At 39.5% G+C, this 22,974-nt stretch overlaps 1 protein-coding gene and 2 long non-coding RNA genes across 6 annotated transcripts in view; 2 read left to right on the top strand and 1 right to left on the bottom strand.

Annotated features, from left to right (window-relative positions):
* Window positions 1-439: 439 nt before the first annotated feature.
* Window positions 440-10,120, bottom strand: LOC137475915 (uncharacterized). The gene is made up of 5 exons (XR_011000124.1): window positions 9,546-10,120; window positions 7,098-7,201; window positions 4,067-4,182; window positions 3,498-3,659; window positions 440-1,133 (listed from the first exon to the last, which is right to left on the bottom strand). It is a non-coding gene; the product is annotated as an uncharacterized lncRNA (long non-coding RNA).
* LOC137475916 (uncharacterized) lies at window positions 1,130-11,044 on the top strand. Of its 2 annotated transcripts, XR_011000126.1 has the most exons (4): window positions 1,130-1,435; window positions 7,116-7,208; window positions 9,573-9,641; window positions 10,709-11,044. It is a non-coding gene; the product is annotated as an uncharacterized lncRNA (long non-coding RNA). The 2 variants fall into 2 exon arrangements; XR_011000125.1 differs by lacking the exon at window positions 1,130-1,435 and having other exon boundaries at window positions 6,896-7,208.
* A 1,450-nt stretch (window positions 11,045-12,494) lies between these two features.
* EHF (ETS homologous factor) overlaps window positions 12,495-22,974 on the top strand; it is a 42,472-nt gene continuing 31,992 nt past the window's right edge. Inside the window, exon 1 of one of the 3 annotated variants that reach the window (XM_068193805.1) lies at window positions 12,495-12,519. The gene's annotated coding sequence lies outside the window, so the exon portion shown is untranslated. Of the gene's footprint in view, window positions 12,520-16,037; window positions 16,063-20,633; window positions 20,820-22,974 lie in introns of those variants that run through there. The other 2 variants (XM_068193803.1, XM_068193802.1) reach the window with 2 other exon arrangements.

Genomic DNA, 22,974 nt, shown 5'->3' with positions numbered 1-22,974 from the left:
TTATTGAAATAAGTACAGTAACCATCCATGACCTAGAATTTTCAGAGAGGGATATGTTTGTAAACCTCAACAAAAAGCAGATTTGGATACCTCAATTCGCTTAAAAATCCTATTTATAACTGCTTATAGAGCAAGGATAAAATATGAAGAATTGTCAATGGCAAAGGCTTCTTTCTGCTCATCCAGGATGTTGCTAAGTGTTCTAGAGCTCCATTAAAATTCAGTCATCTATCTATCTATCTATCTATCTATCTATCTGTCATCTATCTATGTTTCTATCTGCCAATGCATGTAACTACATCACAAAATGGAACTCTGATATGAAATGTGTCAATCAATTAGCTACAAATGGCTTCAACTGACTGTCTGCGGTAGCTTTACATGAAACCTGTAGACTCATTTTGTAACCATCCCTCTTATTAACTCATTACAGAAAAAAAAATCCCAAACAACAAACAGAAGAATAAGAGTGTGGTCAAGGAAAGAATTATATATCTTGTGGCAATGAGAAACCTCAAACTCAATTTGGATAGAGAATTTTCAATAAAGAACACAATAAGCAAGCAGTCTGTGTTCATTGAGATCGTAACATAATTACATACAAATCTTGAAGCCTGAAGTTTTAAACCAATATGTACTTATCTTAAACTTATGAAGACTTCATGTTTAACTGCAGAGTGGGAAAAGGTAGCTCCTTGTTTAAATTCTATTTCCATTTAAAAATAAAAATAATAAAAGAAGAGAAAGTCTCTGGAAGGACACATACATTTCTTGAACCCACAATTACCTGCAAAGAAGCAAGAAGACTACATCAAACACACCCAGGCAGGCATGGGTCTCAGACTGAAACAGGGAGCAGGCTGGACTGATCAAATACTTTCAGCAAGTGAGTCAAATTCTTACTTCTCTTAGCATTGGCTCCATGTCTGAGTTCACTATTACCTCTGTTACCTCTGGAATTTTCTCCTTGGAATATGCAGTTGCTGCTTGGCAGACGTAGTGTAAGCTACATGGGCAAGTGTAAGGGCCCTGTATCCTGCCTTCCCAAGCAGGTCAGTGTGTCATTCAGGAATGTAGCTCACGGGTTAACCACCCTCTTTATGACTCCTTGGTGAGATGAAAGATTTAAGTTCCTAGGAAGAGGTTAGGAATTTTTTTTTAGATACTCATTGCATTTTTTTGTAAGTACTTGAATGCAGTGCTGGTGAGGAATCTGCCAGGGCAGCATTTTTTCCACCAGAAAATTTCCTTTTGTCAAAATTTGTAATATTTTGTGAAAATATATCAACTTCAAAAGAATATTGCATTAAATGACATTCTTGGTCAAAAGAGAAAGTGACGAATTCTACCTGGTTCAAATATGTGAAGCTAAGTGGTAACAGCAGGATGGGCCAACAGCTTCCTAGAGCAGAAGATGTCCAAAATTATAATCCAGGTAAGAGAATACTTCATCTATTGAACTGTGATTTTCCAGTTAAAAAACAACCAAAACAAACAAACAAACAAAAAAGGAGGTCTTGTTTTTTTAGTGAAGGAACACGCAAGTGCAAAAAAAACATCCCTAAAACAAATTAGAAGGTGGATTTTAAAGGACTGCATATGTCTGTTGTTAGAACTGTGGAAACACAGAAGTGTTTGTTTCCTTGTGCAATTGTTACTATTGTGTAAGTGGTTCCCAGTATGGTAAACAACAAAGGTAAGACAGTGAGATTTGGTCAGGTTCCATATTGTACACCATGCTCACACATTAATCCACAAAAATTGGAAGGAAGGAGCATATTCAGAGTTACAGTGTTTGTCTTCCCAAGTAGTTGTTATACAGCCCTGCTTTCTTGGGAATGGCCAAGCACCCGCTTGTGGTGAATGAATTCCTTGTTTTATTTTGCTTGTGTGTGCAGCTTTTGCTTTACCTATTAAACTGTGTTTATTGCAGTTGATGAGTTTTCTCACTTTTCCCACCAAGGGGAGTAAGCAAGTGGCTGGACAGAGTACAAGACAGCTAAATGCTGCTAAAATCAAAGTGAGGAAAAGAAACTGACCCCAACTGAAGAAACAGTTTAAGGCACTCGGTACAGCCTGCTTCTAATGTAATTTGCAAAGCTGCTGATTCTGAAGTTACTTTTCAGGTGACTCTTGGATCTTCACTACTGTAGAAGCTTTAAATGGTATTTGCTCAGTATTAAACTCTGAAACTACTGCTAGATGTTTTCTCTTTTTCCAATTACAGAATCAGTGGAATTGACTTGACTTCTAACTCATTCCCTTAATTCTAATGAATGTTGCACTTAGTTCTGCTGAATTGTATACCAAATAGCTGCTTGGTATCTTTTTACTGCTATGTCGAATGCTGTTGCAGAAATACTCTGCAATCACTAGACTGAGATCCATTCATTGCAAAAAAAGCAGGTGAGCTAATGGCTCACATTTGGTTTCTTCTCTTTGGGCTCTTGTTTCCTAAGAAAGGTGGTGTATGTCTAAGTTCATGTGCATCTTTTCTGTCTGCCTCCTTAGACCTTTTTAGCTATTGACTAGTTTTAATTGGTTATATTTGACACATGAGTAGGAGTCCCAAGGACACCACAGGTTCAATGGAAATGGCCAGGTGAGAAAAAAGGATTTTTTTTTTTTTAAACAACAAAACATGTCATACCTGGATCTTATTCTGCTTAAGAATTCACATCAAAACTGTCCTAAAACTTCAAGCTTCCCCAGGCTCACAGACTCGTTTTTATGTTATGCGATGAGCTGCACAGATTATATACATTGAGACAGATCCAATATTCCGTGAAGAGCAAATCAGGGGTTCCCAGAGCTGTACAAAGCGAGTTAGAGGCAACAGTAATTCCTTTGTTCTTTGCCAGGTGATGAAGAAAAGATCAGGAGAATCACTGCTTTTATTTTTGATCTGATTTCCACCAGATGGTGCTCCTTCCCTTGTCCTGAAGTTGCTCTTTCTATCGAGTAATACCTGTCCGTATCACGCCCTCTGCATCTGTCTCTACCCACCCCATATACCTGGATGCATTGCTTTGGGTGTCTCCCTCTGCCCAACACTGCTTTCCCAGCTCTGACCTGCAGCTGTGCTTCACAGGATGTTTGGGGTCTGTTTGGTTCTTCAAAGGCTTCTGCATTATGAAATGGTGATATTGCAGCCGAGCCCAATCACATTGCGTCAGTACAACCCAATGCTTTGTTACCAACATTCACATTGACCTTGTGGCACTGTCTGAGACAAACAAAGCAAGAAATGGGTGCAATTCCACACACCAGCATGACTGTTATAGGCCACGATGGATCAATCAAGCGTGGGATTACGACCTGTGATGGAATGTGTTAGCTGTTTGGAAATCATGGATTGGGTTATCCAGACTAGGTCTGTATCAGTGTAAACAAGTGGATGACAATACCAAATTAAAAACAAAGGCTGAGTCAAGCAGGAAACAGCACTGATTCTACAGTGTCTGCAACCTGTTTTCCAGCACACTTGCTGCTTTTACCTCGACACTGCTCCCTGCAGAGGGCTTGATCTTGCACCAGCCAGAGCCAAGGCACTTTGGCTCACCCAGAGCAGATCACCAAAGTACTCTTGTAACTTCCACTTTTATCTAGGACCAGGAGGACAACCAGTAAAGGATGTTGTAAAAGCTTCTTTATCTCTACTAAAAGTATAAAAAGTTTAGACCATGTCCTATTACTTTTTTTCTGCCATTTTAGATATATGGATTGACACTGCACAGAACAGTAAAGGCACTGACCACAAGTAACACTCCTGGGACCTGACAAGCCTCCAGCCACTGGATGCTTAGTGGACACAGCAGAGCCAGCTGCAGCCCCGTCCTTCAGCTCCTCAACCTGCTCACAGCCCTCCATAGTCCTTCCCTCTGCCTTTTTCATGGACCTGGTATTAAGAAAACTCCTGAAATAACAAATAACAAAACTCCTAAACATATACTTTTCTGTAAGGTTTTCCCTTAATTTCTTTCTCACTCTCAGTATATTTATCCCACCCTACCTCCCTCCCCTCCATGATGGTACATTATTGGTTTTCTGGAGGAGATACACTTACCAGATGTGTCAGGAAGGGATGGGTGGGAGTTCCAACACCTGATATAAACAGATGCTGAGCAGGAGGAGTTCGTTTTCTGCAGGGATTTTGTCCTTTGCTCTTCCTATGTTACTGGGCTGGGAAGGAAGCAGGTAAGAGACTGTAGTGACAGTACTACTCCTTTTCACAGGAAGTTCTTGAAGTGTTTTATGAGACTGAGAACTATCACTGCCTCATTCACCTCTTCCTGAACTGAGACAGACACTTGCCCAGGCTGAACAGTGAGTCACTGTTGAGTGGGTATGCCTTGGCTTTAGCTTGCAATTCCATAATGCATTTTAGGGACTCTGTAACAACAGATGATTTAAAAGAGAATTAAAATGAGTAAAGAAAACCTCAGTGAAACCAGATGACTATAACAAACCTAAGCATTATAACTGCTATGTCCTATTCTCTCCTGCTGAATATTGCTAATTCACCTAAGTCCTTACATCCATAGATCAAGAGCCAGCTTAAAAACAGTTAGGACTTCTGCTAAAAGCTGAACTAAAGTTCTGTTCTACTTCTTTCTCTTCTTTCCCCCGCTGTTTAGTGGGAAAAAAAGAGTTTTCAACTGTGAAAATTTTACTTTCCTATTGTTTTAATGATTAATGTTTTTCATTACCCGATTGTCTTATTGACATGCAATTGTAGATATTTAATTTTAATAGAGCAAAAAGCATTATACTTGACTCATTGTCAAGCAGTGGAGTCCTAGAAACAGCTTCTTCACAATCTGCCCAGGGGCAGGAATGGTGACTGCACAGACCTTGAGACTCACCCTAAGCCTAATTTTCCTTGATGTCTTGGTGATGCATCAGATCATGTCATCTGTTGTGAGGTTTGTATGTCCCACATTTTCAAATGCCTGGATAGTCTAACCTTCATGGTCAGATCCACTTTTAAGCTAACAGGAGCAAAGATACACTCCCACATCAATGATTAGTGATACAGCCATTGCATGTGTTTGTACCAAATATTTCAAGGATTAATGACAGTAAATGTTATGGCTCAAGATGAGTGTGTTAGTAGGATTGGAAAGCCTATTTCACTTTGATCTTCTTCTACCTAGAAGTTTGCTTCATTTCAGAAACAATTCATAGGAATGTCCTCATCCTCACTCTCCAGCTGCCTTAACAGTATGGCATTTATACAGGAAGGAAAATTACTGGAAGAATTTATGCTCTTATCTGATTCACTAGTCAAGAGAGGAAAAAAAAAAAAAAAAACAACCAAAAAAAAAAAAAAAACAAACCAAGAACCCTTTAGAGTGTTTGTGGCTAAAGGTATTCCTTCTTTCTCATTCAGAACGGATTGATTCACATGTCTTTGGGAATGATTTTTGCCAGAGGACAAATTGAGTGGTTGATGTGAAAACTGATTTAGAAACAGTCACAATTCTGATGAGGATATGACAATAGGACTGCAGGAAATACTTGTTTGTGATGCAAGAATGCAAATTGTGCAGTGTGTGTGCAGAAAAGTTAATCCGACAAAAAGGGGTTTTAGTTCAAGATGCAGTTTAAGACTGTGCTGCCCTTCCTTGGACATTTTAATTGCAGGTGGAGAGAGATAAGCTAGCACTCAAAGTGACAGCAAGCTAATATAATGCTTTGTATTGAGAGCAAAGGAATGAATAGCTTTCTCATTACCAATTTCAGGCATGGGCAGGCAGAAGAAAAGGCCTTGTTAAGATCTGGAACAGGACAGAGATCCTGCTTCCTCCCTGCCACCAGCCAAATGGGGACAATGGAAGCATCACTCCATTGCTGGGCTGGAGCAATTTGGACTCTTGATACTTAGTGATAATTAAGGGGCTAAAAGTTACAGAGAGAAACAATTTTTGATGTTTCACAGACTCACATAATATAATGAACGTAGTCTTGCACGGACAAAGGGAGTGGCAGGTTAACCTGACACCTTAGTTCTATCTCAACACCAAAATTAGCAGGCTACAGAAGCTAGTGCTGGAGTGGGGTAAAGCAGGACCCTCCGAGGAAGAAGAAGACTCTGCCTCCAAAAGATTACCCAGGAGCAGCTGTGATTCAGAGCTGAAGTGACAAAAAAAAGAATGTGTTTTCCAGAAAGCCTCCAGCTATGCAGCTCAGATGGGTAGCGGAGCCATGGTTTCAATTGCTGGTGCCCTTGAAGCTGATGGCACACATCTTCTGAATTTGCCTCCTGCATTTGGATTTGGGTGTTAGGTGGCTCTTTTCTTGCTCTTGGTTTTTTTTTTTTTTTTTTTTTTTTTTTTTTAATAGACACTACAGTAAACATTCTCTTTGTTTAGCAAAAAGAGCTCGATGTCTAGACCAAGTTTTTGTTCATCACTAAAATCCTCACAAAAGACATCCAAAGGCAGGGTAAAAGGCACTCTGCAGCACTGACTGTTGTGCCCCTTGGCACCCACTGAGACATTAAAGTTCCTATGGCTGAAGCATCTTTTAGAGGCTGTGAGCATTTCCTGGGGAGCTACACCTAGCTGAAGGTCTCTCAACCACATCCCTTTTTCTCTCGAGGACATGGGAAGAGCACACCAAAACTGTACTCTACAGGTCCTGCACATTAGTGAGGCAATGATGAGTTTCTCCAAGTCTTTCTCAAGGGAACTTTGAAGTCATTCAAAGAGCTTTGGGAATGTATATTTTAATAACAACCCAGGACTGTACTTGCTGGGCTTTGCATTTGGCTTTGCCATTTTGTTTACTATAGAGTTTGTGAAATAGGGACAAGCCATAAACATCCACCTAGCCGCACTTCTGCAGTGACATGCTCTGACATGCACGAGTATTTTCGGTGGAAGTGTTTCTGCAGCCTTCTTCTTTGTGGGTTTTCAAGTCATCCAGTTAGGGAGAAAAACAACCATAACATGTTACTGAGGTCACAGATGAATAAGACGTTATGAATAGTCATGCTGGAAACAAAAGCTTTGGTGAATACTTGGTGAGAACTGTGGGGGTTGACAAAAGTTTGCAAGCAATTCAAATTAATGAAGCACATGGAAAAATGTTACCTTGTGGATAATTTCCAGGCGAAAAGAGTTTTTGAATAAACTGTTCGATGCGGGGATTCACTCTCCCTTGTTTTCATCTGAGTTGTGAATCATCCGATCATTGGCTTGAAGGTAAATCATTAGATAAAATTTAGGGGGCGGGGGGGAGAGGAGGGGTGGCAATCAATGTGTCAGGTTTACCCTGTGTCCCAGAGCAGTGAATAATTGCTGTTACTGTAGCAACTGATGGCTTAATGCCTAAGCTTAAACTCCCCAGCAGTGTCAGATCTTCTGAGTGGGTCATAAATAAATGTGAATATATGTATATATCATTTTTGCATCAGAAACTTTGCCAACAGATAAAATACCTTTCTTTCTTATGCCATTTTAAAAGAGAGCATATACTAACATGCCCACATCATAATAACTTGCCCATTTGTGACAAAGTTTTTCTCTATATCACATCTCACTGCCAACAGTAACATTCAACAACTTCCGTCATGAACTGCTGCGATTTTATCTGGAAGTTTCAATTAGGTGTGTGCTTGTAAACTTTTCTCAACTATAGATTATGAACATTTATACATTTATTCTCCCAGCAGCTGTGTAAAATGATACAGTGCTTTACAGCTCTGGACCTGAAAGATAAATATCATATAACCTGTCTTCAATGTTGCAGAAAGTCTACAGTAGAAAAACATTCCAGATTTCCTATGATCAACTCCAGAGCCTTATGTACATAATTTTCCAAGCTAAACATCAACTCTGCAGTCATGGGCCCAGACATAACTGTCCCTAATATGTTAAATGGCAGAAACATGCTGGCACAAAAAGACAGGGTGAAGCTGAGTGTTAGAATATTTACTTTTCTCAATCTTACATAATCTTAGCATGTTAATCAGCTTTTCCTGCCTCTGAGGTAGATTTTATAGATTTTTCTCAAGTGATGCAACATACTTCAAGTTCACTTTGGCCATTCAGTCACTTATTTCCCCTTTCTTCCACAAATTAAGAGAAGGTTTGCCACCTGTCAGGAAATTTCCAGTGAAAGGACAAAGTTGGTAGCAGCAATCAGCTGAAAGCAAGAATGTGCTTATTAGATGAAAGTGCGTGCTTAGCAATTAAAATCTTCTTAAACAACATTGTAGTTGTTTTTTGTGCTTTATGTACAGTATTAAAAATAAAATAGTCTACCACATGTAATTTATGAAAGCAGCCAATAATGCGTTCATTATTGCATAGCAAGACAATGTTGCAGTCATGGTTACAGGCCTAGCCAAAGTCTTTGATCTTCTGGTTCATTAATGTATAAATTAAAAGACCTTAGCTAATTATCTCAGTAACTGGTCTCACTCAGGTCTCAGTCAGGTCTTATTCAAGGGCTTACTCTTTCATTTTCTGTCCACTATGCAGGGAGTGAGTCACCTGAGTCATGATTTATTGTCCTTTCGTATAGGAGATTTGTTATTTTCATACCTATGTCCAAGGGACTCATCTGTCTATAAAATTTGCAGTTGAAACAATTTGAAAAATGCCAGGTTATGTAGCTATTTGCAGTGACACCACTGGGTATTAGTAAAGAGGAGCTGATTTTAAAAAGGCAAATGCAGCACCCAAGAGCTGAGCCAGCCCCAGGGCTGAGCTGAGTATCATCAGAGCATCGCTGCACTCTTCAGGCTCCTTCCTCTGCTCCCAGGCAACCAGGCTGTGAAACCCATGACTGGGAATGAGAGTCCATGTTAACAGGACATTTAAAAAATCCAGTGAAGGTGAATTTTTGAATCTGCTATCCTAGCTACTAACAGTGTACTCTGTCAGAACTGAACAGCAAATAATTCTTTCTATCAACTCTCAGCTGTCTACACAAAAACATGCTATAGTTTAAAGCTTTTGTTCACTTTCAAATATTGCAAATGGTCACTTCTATTCAGCTAAATTTCAGTCAAAATTATATGTGTATATATATATATAGTATGTATATTTATAAAATAGAAATTCATTCTGAATTTTAAATTATTGAAATCTGGTTTTGATAGTGATTCTAAAATGTGGTCTTCATTTTATACACAAGTTTTCAACTTGCATCTCAGAGAATAGTAATAGTTACCAAATGGTGCTTCATAGATCATTGTCAGTCTCTCTTCCCTTCTTCCTCCCTCTTTTTCATTATTTTAATAATGACAGTTCAGTGACAGCAAATAGAAACATTATGTTCCTGCCTTAGAAGTTGCATACTAAATTATTTTATGCCAGGATTCTATGACACATTCTGTATTTCTTATTATTATAAACAAATCACATTCCATGAAGAATGATGTCATTAGAAACTCACATCAAATTAATATGTTACAGTATTTATATGATGAATGTCTGGAATAGTAGGATGGCTGATATGCTTTTGAGTTCTAGTATAATTTCTTTTTTGTTGTATTTTTCAATAAAACAATGTATGAACACATCATGGCTTACCTGCCTCCACTGCCATTGATTTTCCAGGGATGAGACCTGGTGCTGGGAATGGAATCTGTTTTATGCAACTATGCTACGTGGAGAAAAATGCTGAAGGTAATATTTAACAATGGTTGGACTCACATATAATTAACCACTATTTTCAGGGGAATTTGCTTCTGTTATTTTTTTACTGCACACAATTGCACACAAACAGATGGCTGCTTTCTTTCAACTCGTATCCTTATGGACAATGGATTTTATGGTGCCCTGGTGCCTCTACCTACCAGTATTATTGCAGATGTGAAAAGAAATATGGGGTACAGTTTAGAAGATGAAGTGACATGGTGAGAGGACTATGACAGTGGATTATAACTGGAACATATTTTTCAACATGATTATGGCAAAACTGAGCCAGATAAACTTCTGGCCAGAATGTGATAAATCTCTGATGAGTCTGTAAAGGAAGAGGTATGAGCACCAATCTCAGGAACGTTTAAAACTAATCTAGATGATAGACTGGTTACAGTGATAATTATAACAGTAGTTTCAATTCATGAAATACACTAGATTGACCAAGAAACTGCTTTAAAGGTACAAAAAAAGCCCTAAAACCTATAGCAACGTTGTCTGATCAGTTACCTGGCTTTGGTTTGAACAGGAGGCTAAACTAGACATGTTCTGAGGTCCCTGAGACCCTGAAGTGTCTTATGAAATCACAGAGAGGTTAAGGTCAGAAAGGACCACTGCAGGCCATATATAAATATAAAAATCAAATAAATACAATCAAATGTATGGCGGAGAAAAAAAATATGGAAAGTGATTGTACCATTTCCTACAAAGTTGAAACTTCTCCTTGTTTTTTCCCCCTTTTTTCCACCTCTTTCCTTTTCTTCTCCACTCCATTTCTTCTTTTGTAAATTTTGGGAATGCTGACATATTTTTCTGTGTTTCCTGTGTTGTGATCCAAGAACATGCTTTTTGTGCTCTTTATGTCCATATGAAAGAATGCTCAGATCTACAGATCTTGTGCCTGTCCCCCATTTATACTGGACCATCAAGACCATTAACTAAATTATGTACTTGGCAGAAAGAACAGAATATCCAATCCATTTTAGTAGCAATGGTGAAATCTCCTAGTAGAGAAACTAGGACTGAAAATCTGTGTCTATTTTTTCCTCCAGATTTGGCAGCCCCAGTAGGTGTTTCCCTCAGGTGTGCTCTGGAGAGGCATTTCTGCAGTGTGTATATGTGTGTGGGGGTGCATGATAAAGCCACCTGTCTCTTTAATCAGGGGGGACTGCTTCCTACCACTGGGGTGATTGCAAGAGGCATTGCTGCCTCTTAGTATGTCTGCATGTAAGTAGAAGCATCTCCTGCAGGGCATGAGACCAGTGATGAAGTTTCCTGGAGATCACAACTCCAGCTCCAAGGCTTTCACTGTCTTAGGGAGCAGTTCAAGGAGAGACTCAGTCCTTTGAAATTCAGGGCTCTTTTGCTGTGGGTCACTAAGCCCAGTTTGCAAGCCACAGAATAAATCCTATTAAAGTTACTACAATTCTTCTCATTCTTTCCTCCCACAGATCCAGAATGCCAGCTGCTAAAAGCCATTTCACAAAGGGCATGGGAGAAACCTGGGAGAAGGTTTTTCTTTCTAAATAAATCAAGTCATTAATTCTGACTAATGCAATATTGTGTAGTAACCCTATACAGGGGTGATGAGGTGCCAGCCTCATGTCAGTGTGCCTCACTGCAGTGCCTGTGATACTGTTCACATGGTCACCTTCCAGATTGAATAGTCTGGTTTATAAGAGGCAGATGAAGCTCCTCAATGCAAACACTCACAGAACTGAATTACATTGGCCCCTTGTCCTGGAAAAAGTGGGCTATAATCTGGGAACAACGTGCCAGATGTAAGGATAAGAAATGTGAAATCTCTGCTGAGTAAAAGGCATCTGGAAAATATTAGGAGAATCAGACATGAACAGCCCACCTCAAATACTAATGCAGCAGAACTCCAAGGATAAAGGCTGAACTTCTGTCCCCCTCAAGTTTAATTAGCGTGATAAGTGCTATTACAATAGCCTGGTACACAGTCTGGTATATCCAAGATCTCCCTTTATGGCATCACTAATAAACTCTGCCGTCTTCATCTCTAAATATAACCACTGAAACTTGGAATGCCTCATGAACAGGACCGTGTTCATCTTTATAGTGTTACATCTTTATAGTGTTTCAAGAAGGGTAGCCTCCTTAGCATCGTGACTGAGAAACCTCGAGAGGCAAATTGCTGAAAGATTCTGATGAACCCAGAGGAATAACCCAGGCCTCTGAAGTCCTCTCTCTCTCCTGCTTAGGAAAAATCTCTCTCCACAGTGCAAGTTTTGTAGTGGGAACCAGGTGACTTCCAATGAGGTCAGTGTTAAATCTTTGCTTATTCTACCCCCCATCTTCCTTAGAACAATATTTCCCCCGGTCACGCATGCATCAGACATGCATATTCCCTGGCAGATAGTGTGCTAACTCCCCTTCCAACTAAAGGATGTGAAGAAAACTCTTTGGAAATATAAGGATATAGCACATGCATCCAGTGAAAGATTTTATTTTAAATGTTATTAAAGTAAAAGCATAGTAAGGAAAGGGTGCATTGTCTCAATTTCATTATACAAACAAATAAAAGTACTTGCAGTTCCATGGAATGTAACACAGTTAATCATAAGCTTGATATTTGCATCTCACAGGCACTGAACATTGTGTAGTTACTGGAACTGGGATAAACTGGTTTCGAAAGATTTGACTGCTATAGCTATGTTCAAGGGTTAACCCTCACTCCCCTGCTCAGATGTTGGCAAAGGAAATCCTCTCATAATCACAAAGATTGGAAGTTAGCCTATGAATTGTTCACATCTCTATCTAGCAGGTAGCTGCTTGCTTTGAGATGCCCTCAAAAGATCTGTTCTGGTATGACTCCTAAGGCTAACTTGAACCATGAAGGGTTAGGTTTTTATTGTCCTTTGTACCTATATAGTTCTTAGACCACCCTCCATTCATTTCTGTGAAGCTATTCCAACTTCACCTAATGGCAGATATATCCATTGCCTGACTCTAAATACTGAAATCTTGGAGTCTTCTTTAATACCCTTTCCCAAATGCATTAATGTACTCTTTTAAATTTACTCGGCTCACATTCATACACCAAGACAGAAATGTGCATAAGAAGTTTCTCAGTTTATCCCCTCTGCATCATTCAGTCATGCAACGCTCACTCACATGCATGCAGACATGCATGAAAATGCACTCATCCAGAATTCTGCTCTTCAGTGTCATGAAGAGTGAGAAGCTCACACTGAAGATCTTGGGCACCCATATCTTCATGCTGTCCTGGGACTTTGCTGGGCATTTTCATATTTGAGCAATCCAGGGGAGTAGCAGTGCTACCACAGATCCCTCCTAACTAATAAAATCTGTAATCTCTCAGTCAGTTGCTCTGCATCTCAATTTGTCTGTCTCTCTATTCTCAGTTAGGACATGTGTTGTGCCATCCTGTCCTTAAATTGCTTTTGATCTAAATCTGGACATGTGTGATTTTGTCCAGGGTTGTCCCTGACTCCTCACCGCTGTGTCATTTTCCCATGCTCTATGGATTACAAGGGTGCCTGCCTTGCAAGTAGCTGATTACAGTGTGAACAATTCCCACTTTTTCATGTAACTGGCCCTGCCATTCCTTTCCAATCCAATTTTATTGGCTCCTAAAGTGCTCTCGTAGGATCTTTGTCCTTATTTTTAAATTTTCTGCTTTCCCAGCACATAACAGAAATTATGCACGCTCCTTGTAGGTCTCTTCTAGAGATTAGAGACCTACAACCCAAATTAGCTAATCTAGAGATGAGCTCAACCCAAATTCTCTTTTCTGAACAGTTTTTAAGTTTGGGAATGTTCCAGCCATTTAGATTTTAAATTTCTCCATGGGGCTCTTAGTGAATCCAACACTCTTAAACCTGGAAAAGTTAAATTTGGTATGACACACTGCATCATAATAATCAGCACTCTGTGTCTGGGAGCCATTTACCCACTTGCAGGTTCCTAAAATGTTTGACATATTCTGTATATAGTGAAATACAGTCACTATTTACAGTGCTTACTTCTACTTTCCTTACAATTGTATCACAATGTCAAAGTGTCTACATGACACAAGAACTCTTCTAAATTCTATAACTCTGCCCCAGTGGTCCTAGCACAAAATTATAATTTCTATATTCACCAAATTTTGGGAGTGAGAGCTGCAACACCCAGGAATGGTTATGCCTCTCCCGATTCCTTGTGGTTTTAGCTTGTCCTGGTTTATTAATGAAACAGCAGAAGTATTTGAGGCCGACTAAAAGTTTATCTCATGATATCTGTGCTCCTTTCTTTTATAATCTTTGTGCATTACTTTGTGTTTGCCTTCTTTGTGTTCTCATATTTTTGCTTTGGTTCTGGCAGCTTCAAAGTGTTTGCTAAGAGATTCAAACCACAACAGATAGAAAAGACCCATTAGGTCATTTTGCCCTGCTTGTTGTTTAACACCCTCTATTGCACAGTTATGAAGTTTTCCTCTGAGACATCATTGCACGGTCAGTATTGCCTCATAATAAATTAAATATTTTGGAGTCCTGAAAAGGCAGTATACACAGCTATATAAAAATACTATTAGATATACATTGTCAAAATCTCACAGAAATCCAGGGGACTGTGTCAGCTCATATGGGCAAAAGATAGTCTTATAAATAGCTTCTTACCAATTAATAGTGTGCACTCCTAACAAATTTTTAATATTTTTCCTTCAAATCAGAAGCAAAATATAATTGATGCTGCCCTGCATTTAGTGGCCTCCTCGTTGCTACATATCTTTTTATTTGTCACAGACATTATTTACTAATATTAACCTTTTTCTCCCTATTTCTCATACAAGCTTATCCCAATGGTTTGTGCAACACTGAGGAGATTAAAACAAATAAATAATTAGTTATAAGCCTATATTATCTCTAGCATTTGCATTTCTTTCTTTCAGTGTTTGTATAAGCAATTTGTATTTGCCCTGACAGTTCATTCTGGCCATTTATTACCCTTATCTTTTCCACGGGAAACTTACTGTTATTTAGATTGCTTTCTTCTTTACACCCTATCCTCATTCTGTTTCTCAGTGCAGATGTCTATGTTTTTTTTCTTATGCATCTTTTTCTCAGAGCATAGACAGTTTTGCTGTGATCCTTGCAAAGTTTCTTACATAATTTTTTCTGCAAGACCTTTAATTAATGGATGCACACTATATTTTGCCTTTTCTGCACCTTTAGATTGACATGATGAGAGAAACCACTGCGATGTTTTCAATAAATAAAATCCAACTCTTGATCTGAGATTTGTGGCTAGAAGACCAGAGGGTCAAGGTGGTGGGAGTCCTCTCCAAGAATAGGAGAAGTGGTTCTTAAATGGTATTTTCTGGTTGGCAGATGGGTTCTGGGAAAGGAATTTGAGGGTGTTTGCTTTATCCCTTTGTTTATCAGGTTATCCAGTAGGCCTTTGAGGCATATCTGGATTTTTAGGATACATCCTTCTCCTGGGAAGAACATACAGAACCAAGGAACTTTGTTACTCAGTGATTTTCCGTTTATCAGATCAACAAACAGAAAGTTGGGGTCTGTTTAGCGACTATTATGTGTGTGAAGAAGCTGTAGAAATACTAAAATATGTAGTTATATTGGTTTAAAATTTGAATCTTCACAAAATTGTCTGCAAAGCTCATATTCTGGTGTGACCATTGCCAACCTTCTTATCATTACTTTCTTTACTTATAATTTATCTAGACAGTGATTGGCAGAACTGTAATGGATTTTTCTTGAGATTGATTAAGTTTGGAACAAAGTGCTTAGGCTGTTTTCTAGACTCAGGCCAATACTCGGGAATATTAAAAAAAAAAATAATTTTTTCCTTCTTTTCTGTGCGAAAAGGAGTCTGATTTACAGAACTGCTAAGTGCTAAAATCTGAAATGAGAATGAATAGTAGCTGTGCTTTCAGTACTTTATGTAACTATAGAACTAAGTGTTTTAAATACATGGTGCTTAGGCAGCTCAAAATGGATACCTTGAATTAATAAACACCTTTGTCTTGATCTTTTTAGGATTCTCCATTAAAATAGGGACAATAAATTATTACTTTCTCACCCCACTAGGAATTCATAAAGATAAATAAATGTTTTTGTGCTAATAATGCAATGTTACTGCTAACACATTAGTACAATGTAATACACTAATCTACATATATTAAATGTTTATTTACATTATAAGTACATGTGTAACTATAATACCTAAAATACCATGAGGATGAACAGCATAAGAAAACTCATGAGGAAATGAACAGAAGTTTTCAGCACAAGTTTGATTCATGTGCAGCAAATACAGCTCAGGGCCACTCCCTGTATGCATAGTATTGGGTAGCTTCCCTCTGAATGAGTACCCCTAGTCTGAGCCCTAAGTACTGCGCCTCCCAACACGTCACAATGTTAATAATGTTCTCGTAGTTCTGTTCCCTGTGTACAGTTTCTAGGTTTGGAATAAGTGGTGTGCAGAGATGGCTGTTTCGGCATTGAGTAGCCTGTGGGTTGATCTCATGAGCAAGGCCTTTAGCTCCCCCCTGCAGACTTCTGCCAGGTGTTCTGAGGGTAGCTGCTGGAGCAAATGGAGGACTCATTGGAAAATTTGCTTTTTCAAGTTGGTGGATGTACAGGAATAGCCTTTTTTATCTGCTAGGAAAGCCTTGTGAAGCCAGTAAGTGGAGAACACTTGCTCCAAAAGAAAGCTGAGGGAACGAGGCTCTGCCTCATAAATCCATCATGTGGATTACGATTTGAGGGGAGAGCAGTGGATGTTGTCTTCTTGGACTTCAGCAAGGCTTTCAACACTGTCTCCCTCATAGGCAAACTAAGGAAGTGTGGACTGGCTGAGTGAAAAATGAAGTGCATTGAGAACTGGCTGAGTGGCAGATCCCTGAGGGTCATGATCAGCAGCACAGGGTCTGGATGGAGCCCTGTCACTGGTGGTGTCCCCCAGGGTTCAATACTGGGCCCAGGCTGGTTTACCTAATTCATCAATGACTTGGAGGAAGGGGCTGAGGCCTCCTCAGCAAGTTCCCTGCTGACTCAAAGCCAGGAGGAGTGGCCCATACCCCAGAGTGCTGTGCCACCCTTCAGAAGGGCCTCGACAGGCTGGAGAGATGGGCAGAGAGGGACCTTCTGAAATTTAGCCAAGGCAGGTGCAGGTCCTGCTCCTGGGGAGGAATAACCCCCTGCACCAGCACAGGCTGGGGGCTGAGCTCTTGGAAAGCAGCTCTGTGGAGAAGGACCTGGGTGTCCTGGTGGAAAACAAGCTGTCCGTGGCCAGCAGTGGCCAAGAAGGCCAATGGGATCCTGGGGTGCATTTGGAACAGCATTGCCAACAGGTTGAGGGAAATGATCCTGCCCCTCTCCTCAGCCCTGGTGAGGCACATCTGGAGTTCTGTGTCCAGTTCTGGGCTCCTCAGGACTAGAGAGACATGGAGCTCCTGAAGAAGGTCCAGCAGAGGGCTACAGAGATTATTAAGGAACTGGAGCACCTCATTTAGGAGGAAAGGCTGAGGCAGCCTGGGCTGTTCAGCCTCCAGAAGAGATGAATGAGAGGGGACCTTATCAATGTCTATAGGTATGTGACAGGAGGGTGTCAGAGGATGGAGCCAGGCCTTTCTCAGTCGTGCCAAGCAATAGGACAAGAGGCAATGGGCAGAAACTGATGCACAGAAGTTCCACCTGAACATGAGGAAGAACTTCTTTACTGTGAGGGTAAGCGAGCACTGGAACAGGCTGCCCAAAGAAGGTGTGAAGTCTCCTTACTGGAGATAACCAGGATCTATCTGGACACAGTCCTGTGCCATGTGCTCTGGGATGGCCCTGAAGATTGAACCAGAAGACCCACTGTGACCCCTTCCAAATTTGCCCATTTCATGATTCTGTGATTTGTTGATAAGCTTTAAACTGGCTAACTTTGGCTGGATTTTATTTGGAATGGTAAAGAGTACACTAGTAATTTGACAGCCTGTTGTAATCAATCTATGCTTCAAACATAGATGTTCCTGAGCTGTCCAAAGAAAAGGCAGTAATAACTCTTACTATAAATACAAAGTACAGCACTTTCCTTAGCCTTTTTGAATTTGTCAGAAAAACATATACTAGTATGGATGGCAATTACTCAAAATTTTGTTGCAAATGCCCATGATGGAAAATTTCAACTTAGCCAAAGAGCTAAAGGCTAAAATTTAGCAAACTATGAAGAAAAAATTACAAGGTCTTGCAAGCCTAAGTAATAGGCAACCTTAGTAACAGGTGGCATTTGCCTATAACATAGAACACAGATCGGAAATAGTATCTGTCCTATTTCTTCTGGCTTCTCTAGTGATGTTTTTTCAGAAAGTTTACTTTTTTCCATCAAAGTTTAAGAATCACTTCTCATTTTGTTGCAGCAGAATGAAGGTAGGAATCTCATACTCTGTATTCTCAAATTGCTTGGCATGTCTAAACTACATATCAGCTTTATACCCACGTTTGATATTCCACTGGAATTTAACAAGTGAAGCAGAGATTAATGTTAATGAAAAAATAGAAATTTCCATACATTTGTTGTCTGTTTTCATCAAGTGTCAGACATTACAGTGAGAGACGCCAATTTAAGAATCTAGACAGATTTAGGTAATTTCCTTGATGCTTGATGGCTATAATTAAATTAATTCTGGGAATCTGCACTGGCACTTCTGCCATACTGTGATGGTGGCCTCCAAGTTCCTAGTTGTAAAGTTTTTAATGTTTTCTCTCCCACCTAGAACTGTGTGTGGATGAAATTCTTCTTAATTTTGTGGCTACAGTGCAGAGAAGGATATGCAGAGGGAAAGGCCTGACTGTCTCTGAAAGCCACCCGTAATCCTCTCTGTGCTGAACCACATGTAAGTGTCAATAAGCATACTTGGGAGCATGGGGGCAGCATAGTTGGCCAGGTAGGGCAGTAAATTTAGGGAGCCACCACCCTGTGTGGCACCCTGCCTTTGAAAATAGCACAGTAATAAATAATGCATGCTGGTGTGCCGACCAAGCTAGCTTCACCCTGTCCAGACCTGTTGGTACAATGTGCTTTTTTGTCTGTCTGGAAGTATTCTGCGTCTTAGCGACCAAAGCTGTCTCTGCCCTTAGGAGTTGAAACAGAAAAGGCCAAGAGTCACGCAAACAGAAAGTGACATTCCAGTCTCAGTACCACATTGGAACCATTTATTTTCTGCTTTTGCTGATGTCCTTTCTAGCAACAGGAAAATTCTGCTTTCCCTGTCTATGTTGAGATCCAGTGGTCACATCCTCCTGTGGTGCTTCTGCAGCATATAGATGAATTTCATTGTGATTCTTTAATCTCCCATGTTTTGCTCAGTGGAACAATGTAAGACTTGGGTTTCTTCCTAAAGGTATCCTTTTTGGGAAGGAAAGTGCTCTTTACTTCTTGCTAGTTCTTTGCTGCTTAGCTTTTCCTGCTCTGGACTGATTGTTCATGCTGATATCATGCTAAAGCATTATTTTGATGATGAAAGCTATAAATATTCACCAAGACATGACCTGGTATGCAAATACTTGGACTCAGTGACATGAATGCTTAGAGAAATCTTTAAGTGCTAGGCCTATCAAAATAGTTGCCTAGCTGTCTGCAGGGACAACCTCAACCCTTCGTGTTGTAAATGCAACACAATGAAGCTCTCCAAGATGGGTATTTACAGTCTTCCTTCTTTCTGAAGGACAACTTTTTTTGATAGGTGAGAATCAATGGAAGCCATGGAACTTGACGTAACATGGTGAGAAATAATTCAATCTTCCCAAGCAACACTTGTACACAGGAGCACCTTATCTATGTGAATAAAATGAACTTAGTTTTTAATTGGTGTTAGTGTGGATGATAGGAACAAAGGTGACATTCCTTGAGTCTGAGATCCATTATTTATCTTGAAATCAGGTTCAGCATAAATAGTATTTGTGAAATATTTCCCCTACACTGACAATGAGCCTTGATTAATAATTAATAGTATCTCTGATGCTGAAGGACAATTCATTTCCTGTGCTTGGTAAATCTAGCAGTGAGAACTCTTGTCAGCATCTGTCAGGGGAATATTTATGATGAGACTTGGGACCAAAAATGAGCAAAGACTAGAAAATTCACTTCCCACAGACCACTGAACAGTCACTGAATAATAGTATTTAGCATTTCTTGGTTTATGCATACAAATTAATGTAACCTCAGAACCTGCCCACATTTTAGTGCATTTTTAACTGTTTCCATGTCGGTGCCTTGTTTGACTACTGAAATAATGAGAAACAGATGAGGCTTCCTATTTTCATTTGGGCACCTGGTTTCCTGCTCAGGTTCATGGTTGAAGGCTGGAGGAGTAACTCACACATGGGCAAGGAAAACTTTGGACTGAGCACGTCTACTGATTCGCTGCCCTGCTAACCTGCACATAACTGAACTTTCATACTCAACCCCGTATACCCACACGCTGATTTTTTTCCCCTCATTTTGTTTCTTATCTACTCTCAAATACCCAGAGAAGTTGAAAGACCAATAAACCCCCCTTTCATGCATTTTTCAGGATTCTCAATGCATAAAAGAAAGCCCATCACATGGGCTCACCCAGTCTACCTCCGTGCCAGCACAGGGTTATTCCACACCATGCATCTCCTAATGTTATTTCCAGATTAATTTTAATTTAGGACATTCCTGCTTTTCACTTCTCCCCATCCTAATTATGATCTCCCTGTCTACCTGAAATAACCTCCATTTAAAAAAGTAAAATAAAAATGAAGGGATGGTCTTAAAAAAACAACTACAAAGAAATCAATCCCTCATCCATTACCAGGTTTTTCTTTTGTTCTGGAGCCACGCGTGTAACCCGGTTAGACCTGTTCTCTTTGAATGCTGAGGACTGAGCTGGCCTTATGCAAACGCTCTCAACCTCATCTTGGTTGTTGTCGTTGCAGATCCAATCAAATGAACAGGAAGTGACTTAAGGAATTCCCCTATTGGCTGCTTGAGTGTTCAGCAAAATGTTTTAAAATTAGTATCACATCCATTTATCTTCACTCCTGGGAGTCTTTAGTTGACATAACCTAGTACCTGTGCTTACCCAACCTACTGTTCTGTAGACAGTTTTCCCATTGCCTCAGTTCAGGATTTCCACTCCAGAATCTGCAGCTAAATGAGGTAAGGTGTTTGGGGTATTTAATTTTTTTTCTTAAATTGCACTTCATTTAAAATAACACCAGTGACAATAATGAAAAAAAGAAAAAAATTGTCTGTTGGACTCCTGGCCACCATAGCAAGCCTCTCCCTTCCCACTTTGGAACAGCAGCTAAGGTTACTTATTCAAAAGGCTTTTTAATGTTGCAATAAATATTTCTTCTTTCCTGGTTTGAACTTGTATCTTCTATTTAAGTATTTCTGTTGTGTTTATGTTTGAGTGGGGCCATATCCTGAGAATCGTTTCTTTAATGATGTATCTAATAATATTCCTGGTCCTAAATCTGCTACTTTTGTCAACAGAGTTGCCATCTGTTCAGTAAGACGAGGGGTGAAAAAGTGAACTTTCTCAATGCTATGGAGGGTCCCTATGTCACAGAACTGGAATACACTCCACAATGACCATGTTTTTGTTCATTTTAGTGATGAGGATGTTGATGGACATGGTGTTTTTAATAAAAACTCAAAAGTACATTTATAATTTGGCTTGGTATCAGCCTCAAGGCAATTTCTTGGCAGTTGTGTGGTGAAGGAGGTTCTGCTGATCTTAGTTCTGTCTAAGCAAAAACTGCACAGAGCCCAGCTCAGGCACTGGGTAGGTAAATATAGTGTGAGGCCCGCAGTGTCTTTGCTTGTTTAATTTGTTTCTGTTCCAATGGTAATTTTATTTTAATAGAACCAGAACTGGCCCCTTAAGGTATAGACACAGTTGTTAAGGTAGTTGTAGAAGAGAATGTGAAGAAAAAGTTGCTCCAAATCTGTGTTGATTTTGTTAAATATGGGTAATGGACTTAGTAACAAATGTTTGCACTTCACCCCGTGAGGCATTTTAGGCACATACTTGTGTGTATATTGTTATAGAGTTATTCAATTATATCAGTAATGTGCTTTTTGATTACTTAATCTAAAGGTATATGTTGTGTTTGCTTCTAAAGTACATTCAACTATCCTTTCTTTCCTACCTTTGCCATTTTTTAGAACCAAACAACTATTAGAATTAAATAAGCTCATAATGACAGAGATGTACCTTGAGGTAAAAGTTTCATTTAGTCATTTTATTTATACTTTTCTCATTTGATGCAGTGTTAAACAGATCTAACATGTACCAGTATTTCCTGCAATTTGCGAAAACTTCAGTAAAATTTAAAAATGTGCTCCTTTAAGTTTTGCTTTGATAGAAAATTTGCAGGGTGTAGTTTAAGCCAGTTGTCTGACATCTATTTTGCACTGTAGAAAATATCACAGTAGAAAATATAGCAGTTTTATATTTAATGCAAATTCAGAAACTAAAGAAAAAGGCTGCAATTAAAACTAGAAAAACAACAGGATTAAGGTGTTTCACTTACAAATATCACAATGACAGTTTAATTCCTGCCCCATACAATTTTCAAAAACAAGTGACTGTTGCTATAACAACATAAGACTTGCCAGAATTTTTCAGAAATAATTACTTGACTTCAAGTAGAACATATATTTTAGAAAACTTCCAATCTTGAAAAAAAAAAGTCTAGAAGTCCAGTGATGGGAAATTCCCCAGAATGTTTTTAAGTGCCTCAGCAATTAAATACCATTCTTCTAAAAATATTTTACCTCATTTTCAGTCTGACATGGTCTTGCTTTAACATTCAGCCACCTGATTTTGTTGCCTTTTGATGGTTATTGAGAAGTTCCCCTGGGTAGGAAATTTCTGTTCCTTGTGTAGTTAGCTGGGGACAAGTCCTTTCTTAGCCTAGTCTCTGATAATTGTGGTAGTCTGAGCTCCAAAGCCTGTTCCTTTTCATGGAGAAACTTGCAGTACAGTGAAGGATCTAAACCTGTTTCACTGTAAGCTTTTCCATCCTTTAATCATTTGAATTCTCTCCTCTAATTTTTCAACATTAGCTATGAAATTTGGACGTCAGGATGGATCAGAGTCTGAAAAGTGCCAAACAGAGATATTATGAGTCAATATACTGGGAATTCCAGTTCAGGGGTTTATGAAATGTGCCCAAGGCTTTCTTAGTGCAGCCATCCTCCAGACACCCTTCACCCCCTTGAGCACTGGTCCTGTATACAGAGACAAGGTTATCATTAGCAGAGTCAATGTTTCCTTGCATTTAGCATTTCTATTTTTTTCTAC

Source organism: Anomalospiza imberbis, chromosome 6, assembly GCF_031753505.1.
Source record: "Anomalospiza imberbis isolate Cuckoo-Finch-1a 21T00152 chromosome 6, ASM3175350v1, whole genome shotgun sequence".
Taxonomy (NCBI): domain Eukaryota; kingdom Metazoa; phylum Chordata; class Aves; order Passeriformes; family Viduidae; genus Anomalospiza; species Anomalospiza imberbis.
This window is presented reverse-complemented; position numbering and strand designations above follow the sequence as displayed.